Below are 7,107 nucleotides of genomic sequence, written 5' to 3'. Positions count from 1 at the left end.
TGTTTTGTTTGAACTTGGTATGTAAAACTTTGGATGGCCATGCGAAAATGGCTTATATACGTTTTGAGCATAATGTTATAGTCATCTTGAATGTATATGTTCATTAAGAAGCATGGAAATGTTGGTAACGGTTAGCCATGGAAATGGTCATTCATGATCACTTTTGGTATATGTATGACAAACTCTAGTTGATCCATGGAGGATCATGAAATAGGTAAAGTTGCCTTAAAATAGATCTTGACAGCAGAAGTGATGTAGATTTGAAAAATCACTAAAAATAGTAGGAATGGAATTAAATAGCGAATAAATTATGTGAATGAACCTTGATGAATCTATTTTCATAGGAAAGCAAGAAAATGATCATGTGAATAGTATGTTAAGAGAAAATTTAAGTTTTTGTGAGACAGGGCCAGAACGGTTTCTGGATCCCCTGTTCCGATTTTGGAAATTCATTGTAAATTAACCAGAGGTAATTAGAAGTCATGCAATATATTCATAGATTCCTTTTTAAGTCTAGTTTCTATAGAAACAAACGGCACCAGTATTGAAGCCCTGTACAGGGAGATATCCAAGTCGTAATGCGCAAAGGTCAGGGTAGTCGAGCCTTGAAACAGGGGAGACTTTAACTAATAAACTGTACTAATTGGCCCAACCAAAAATTCTATAAAAAAAATTGTAGATGAAAATATGAGTCTAGTTTCAGGGAAAAAATCACGAAACTGATTTTCGAGTTTTGGAATGCAAGATATGATTTTTAGGGTGGCGGTGGACGCAGCCTTGCCACCGCTGAAAATTTTAAATGGACCGTGAGATTAATTAAGTTAAGTCCATATGCACAGTGTTCGACTCGACAACGGTCTCGAACGCACGGGTGTTACAATTTAATTGGTATCAGAGCTATGGTTTAGTCGGTTCTAGGACTACCATAGCACGTATGAGTCTAGCTATACATGCCTTAATGTTAATGTTTAAATGTGTGATGACTTCTGACAGTTAAAATTATTGTTTTGATTAGTAAATGGATCCCGGTGTAGAGAGAACCTTGGCGGATGACGTTGAAAGTGTAGCGGCTGCTCCTGCACAAGGGACGCCACCTGTTGAACCTCAGTCATCTGCGAATAATCAAGGTGAGGGGGCTCAACAAGCCTTCTTTACCATGATGAACGAGTGGGTCGCGCAATATGCCCAAACCAATCCGGCTGTCCAACACTTCCCGAATTTGAATAATCCACCCCAAGAGCTCGTAATGCCATCAGTTACTGATCCTGTGAGGTTGAGTAAGCCACCTGTAGACTTGATTAGGAAGCGCGGGGCTGAGGAGTTCAAGGCCATAGTTACTGATGATGCCGAAAGGGCCGAGTTCTGGCTTGATAACACTATTCGGTGTTTGATGAACTCATGCACACCGATGAATGTCTAAAGTGTGCTATATCCTTGTTGCGAGACTCGACTTACTATTGGTGGAGGACTTTGATTTCCATAGTCCCAAACGAACGAGTTACTTGGGATTTCTTTCAAATGAATTTGAAAGAAATATATTAGTCAACGGTTCATCGATCAAAAGCGTAAGGAATTCTTGGAACTTAAGCAAGGCCGTATGATAGTATCTCGAATCTGAACATGAGTTCGTAAGACTTAGTTGGTATGCTCGGAGTGTGTGGTGATGAGGTTGCTATGTGCAAGAGATTTGAAGAAGGATTGAATGAAGATTTAAAGCTACTAGTGGGTATTTTGGAGATAAAAGAATTCGTAACACTAGTTGAACGAGCACGCAAGGCGGAAGAACTTGGAAAGGAGAAGAAGAAGGCTAAATTTGAAGCTAGAGACTATCGTAAAAATCGACGGGTAAAGCTCCGTTCTCACAGTAAAGAAGTTCGGGAGGACACTAATAAATCGAAGACGATCAGGAATTTCCATTAGAGCACGGCCATCGACGGACTCGAGCTACTTCGGTAGCTAGTGTGGGCAATAATCACCAAGAGAAACCTGAATGCCCACAATGTGGAAGACGACATATAGGTGAATGTTGGGGTAAGTCTACTAACAGGGCCTGTTACGGATGCGGTTCGAAGGACCACTTCATTAGAGATTGCACGAAGCTTGATGAGAAGAATAGGATGCAAGGTGCAAGACCTAGTGGAATGACAGCTAGAGGTAGACCATCAAGAATTTCAGGAGGTAGGGGTGGTAGTCAGAGAGGGGCCACTGATACGGCTGTTCGATCTGAGACCCGTACTCCTGCTAGGGCATATGCCATCCGTGCACGAGAGGAAGCATCCTCCCCTGATGTTATCACTGGTACTTTCACTCTTTTTGATACTAATGTAATTGCATTAATCGACCCTGGCTCTACTCATTCTTATGTATGTGAGACTTTAGCATCCAGTAAGACTCTACCTATTGAGTCTACTGAGTTCGTAATTCGGGTGTCAAATCCCTTGGGTCGTTACGTGCTTGTCGACAAAGTGTGCAAGAAATGTCCCCTAGTAATCCGAGGGTCCTGCTTTTCGGCGGACCTGATGCTTTTGCCGTTTGATGAATTTGATGTTATTTTTGGTTTGGATTGGTTGACCGTGCATGATGCGGTTGTGAATTGCAAAAGCAAGACTATTGATTTGAGGTGCGCAAATAACGAGATAATCCGAGTTGAGTCTACAGACTTAAAGGGTTGCCACCGTAATATCGCAATGTTGGCCCGAAATATGTAAGAAAGGGTGCGAAGCATACCTTGCGTATGTACTTGATGACAAGGAATTGGAAAAGAAACCGAATCTGTGCGGTGGTTTGTGAATACCCGGATGTTTTTCCTGAAGAATTACCGGGTTTACCACCTGTTCGGGAAGTAGAGTTTGGTATTGAGCTTGTACATGGGACTACGCCAATTTCGATAGCTCCGTATCGTATGGCACCAACCGAGTTGAAGGAGTTGAAAGCTCAGTTGCAAGAGTTGACGGATAGAGGTTTCGCTCGACCAAGTTTCTCACCTTGGGGTACACCAGTATTGTTTGTGAAAAAGAAGGACGGAACCATGAGGTTGTGCATTGACTATCGTCAGCTGAATAAAGTGACAATAAAGAATAAATATTCATTACCGCGTATTGATGATTTGTTTGATCAACTAAAGGGAGCCTCAATGTTTTCAAAGGTAGATTTGAGGTCGGGTTATTATCAGTTGCGGATTCGAGATGCAGATGTACCCAAAACTGCTTTCATAACAAGGTACGGTCACTACGAGTTCTTAGTGATGCCGTTTGGGCTCACTAATGCCCCTGCGGTATTTATAGATTTAATGAATCGGATCTTCAGACAGTATTTGGACCGGTTCGTAGTTGTGTTTATTGATGACATCTTGGTCTATTCAAGAGATGAGACCGAACACGCTGAGCACTTGAGGTTAGTGTTGCAAATTTTACGGGATAAGCAGTTATATGCTAAGTTCAGTAAGTGTGAGTTCTGGTTAAGAGAGGTTAGCTTCTTGGGTCATGTGGTATCCGCATCGGGTATTCGAGTGGACCCGAGCAAAATTTCAGCCATACTTAACTGGAAGCCTCCGAGAAATATTACTGAGGTTCGGAGCTTTTTGGGACTTGTCGGCTACTACCGACGGTTCGTGAAAGGTTTCTCGACAATAGCCACACCAATGACGAAGCTACTTCAAAAAGATGTTAAGTTCGAATGGACGGAAAAATGTCAGAAAAGTTTTGATCAACTGAAAACCTATTTGACTGAAGCTCCAATTCTAGTGCAGCCCGAATCAGGCAAGGAATTTGTCATTTATAGTGACGCCTCCCTACTTGGGTTGGGTTGCGTATTGATGCAAGAAGGTCGAGTGGTGGCCTACGCGTCGAGACAATTAAAGCCACATGAGAAAAACTACCCGACCCATGACCTTGAATTAGCAGCCATAGTGTTCGCCTTGAAAATATGGCGACATTACTTGTTTGGAGAGAGGTGTCACATTTATTCGGACCACAAGAGTCTTAAATATTTAATGACTCAAAGAGATCTAAATCTGCGGCAAAGACGTTGGCTTGAGTTATTGAAAGACTATGAACTTGTCATTGATTATCACCGGGGAGGGCTAACGTGGTGGCGATGCTTTGAGTCGTAAAGCACTGCTTGCTTTAAGAGCGATGGATGCTCACCTATCCGTTTACCGATGAGGTGCTAGTAGTTGAATTAAAGGCCAAACCATTATGGATTCATCAAATACTTGAATCCCGAAAGTCGATTTGAATTGGTCGCTAAACGAGTGAATGTGCCTCGAATGAGGAATCGAATTTCGGATTGACAACAATGATTGTTTGACATTCAAGGGTCGATTATGTGTTCCAAGAAATTCGAAACTTACTTCGATGATTTTGAACGAGGCTCATAGTGGCCGAATGTCTATCCACCCGGGTAGTACTAAAATGTACAACGATCTGAAACGTCAATTTTCGTGGTCGGGTATGAAACGAGACATTTCTGAATTTGTTTCAAGGTGTTTGATATGTCAACAAGTAAAAGCGGAACATCAAGTGCCATCGGGATTACTTCAGCCAATCATGATACCCGAATGGAAATGGGATCGAGTGACAATGGACTTTGTATCCGGGTTACCTTTGACTCGAGTAAGAAAGACTCGATGCAGGTTATTGTTGATAGATTGACCAAGTCTGCTCATTTTATCCCTGTCCGTACGGATTTTTTGCTCGATAAATTGGCAGAATTATACATCTCCCAAATTGTTTGATTGCATGGGGTACCTATTTCTATCGTGCCGGATAGAGACCCAAGATTTACATCGCGATTTTGGAGGAAGTTACAAGAAGCGTTGGGTACTAAGATGCATTTTAGCACCGCATTTCACCCCCAGACTGACGGCCAATCTGAACGAATAATTTAGATACTCGAGGATATGTTGAGATGTTGCGTCTTAGAGTTTTGTGGTTCATGGGAAAGATATTTGCCTTTGATTGAATTCGCTTACAACAATAGTTTTCAATCAAGCATTAAGATGGCACCTTACGAGGCTTTATACGGTCGTAAATGCCGTACCCCATTATTTTGGACTAAACTTAGCGAAAGCAAAATCTTTGGGGTTGATTTGAGTAATTCGTGAAAGTTTGAAAGCTGCTTCAGATCGCCAGAAGTCGTACGCGGATTTAAAACGAAGAGATATTGAGTGTCAGGTGGGAGACAAAGTGTTTCTTAAGGTATCGCCTTGGAAAAAGATACTCAGATTCGGCCGTAAGGGCAAATTGAGTCCGAGATTCATTGGGCCGTATGAGATCTCCGAACGAGTTGGCCCAGTAGCATATAGGTTGCTTTTACCCCCTGAACTCGAAAGGATCCACAATGTTTTTCATGTTTCGATGCTTCGACGTTGCCGATCCGATCCTTCGCATGTAATAAACCCCTCCGAAATTGAAATTCAAGCCGATATGAGTTATGAAGAAGAATCGATCCGTATTCTAGCTCGTGAAGTGAAAGAGTTGCGAAACAAAAGGGTTCCGTTAGTGAAAGTGTTATGGCTCAAACACGGAATGGAAGAAGCTACTTGGGAACACGAGAACTCTATGAAAGAACGATACCCAAACCTATTTACGGTAAGATTTTCGGGACGAAAATTTCTTAAGTGGGGGAGAGTTGTGACAGCCCTAAATTGACCCTAGTCGGAAAGTGGTTTCGGGACCACTAAACCGAGTCATAAAAATAATTAACTGTCATAGTTGATGCTCATTATATGTACATATGCATGTGTGAAAATTTCATGTTTGGATTTTGTTAATTGTAAGTGAATTTTATCAAATAGGACTTATGTGGGAAAATTTAGAAATGTGCTAGGCAAATGTAGGGTGGCCTATAAGTGCATGTGGTGAAAATGGTGGGTTTGCATGTCAATTTACCCAAATTTAAGCATGATGGCCGGCCATGCTATGGGTGGAAACATGTTGCAAACATGTTGGGTTAGTGGTTATGTTAGAAAGAATAAAATAATGAAAAAAAAAGGAAAATATGATGAAAACAAAGGAAAAAAAAAGTGTCCATCCTTTCACATTTTCTTTGCTTGGCCGAATGTTCTAAGAAGAAGGGGGGGAAGAGCTTGAGAAAATCAGCCATGGGAGTTTGCTAGACTAAGGTATGTTTGATGTTGTCCATGAGATTCATGCATGTTTTAGTTGTTAGTTTGAGTTCTACTTAGCCCATGGTTTAAATCTTTGCTATGAGATGGAGATGATATTCGGCCATGGGTGTTGACTTCTTGTTTGATGTTTGATGTTTGATGTTGTGGTGATGAGGCATGAAGATGAGTTAAGTTTCGGCTAAGGTAGGTTTGTGTTGATGTCATTTGCATGCTAAGTGTGAAGCTTTGTAATGATGCACGTGTATGGTGCTCTTGATGTTGTGAATGGAAGTAGAGGAAAGTTAAAAGAAAATTTAGGTAGAAATGTGGATTTATAGGATGTTACAAGTATATGTAAAGCCATGCTAGGTTAGGAAAAATTCGGTCAAGTGTTCATGAGATGAAATTTTGTGTTAGGTGAATTAAAGATGATAGTATAGTTGATATCATATATATATATATGTATGCATATTCGGCTATCAATTAAGAGCATAGGTGATGATGAGTCTAAGCTTTGTACATTCGGCCATATACATATATGCATGTGTGATTGGATTATTGATAGTAGGGCGATAGCATATGGCTATTAGCCGAATAGATAAAAGCACGAGGCAGCAAGATAAAAATTTTACCATGCCGTTCCGTATGTCATAAAATCATTAAAATGTGAATAACAATATATGTAGCAAAGGGGTTGAATGAGTTAATTTATTTGTTTAAGCTCAAGATCCTAAAGGAGAGGCGTCCAACAAGGGGAAATCGAAGGTCATCGAGTAGCCGACTTGGAATTAATTCACCCAACACAAGTAAGTCACTAAGCGTATATTTTCTATCAATTTAAATAGACATGATGTCTATGTAATTATGCCGAATGGAATGATAAATTTATATACATGTATGTATGTGGTGATGAAAGTATTAAATGAAAAGAAAAGAGGTGAGATGTACTGAGTTGTGGATTTCGGCACTAAGTGTGCGGGTATAAACATTTATGATCA

The sequence above is a fragment of the Gossypium arboreum genome, chromosome 12 (assembly GCF_025698485.1).
Source record: "Gossypium arboreum isolate Shixiya-1 chromosome 12, ASM2569848v2, whole genome shotgun sequence".
NCBI lineage: Eukaryota > Viridiplantae > Streptophyta > Magnoliopsida > Malvales > Malvaceae > Gossypium > Gossypium arboreum.
The sequence above is the reverse complement of the archived record's forward strand: the minus strand, read 5'-3'. Positions refer to the sequence as shown.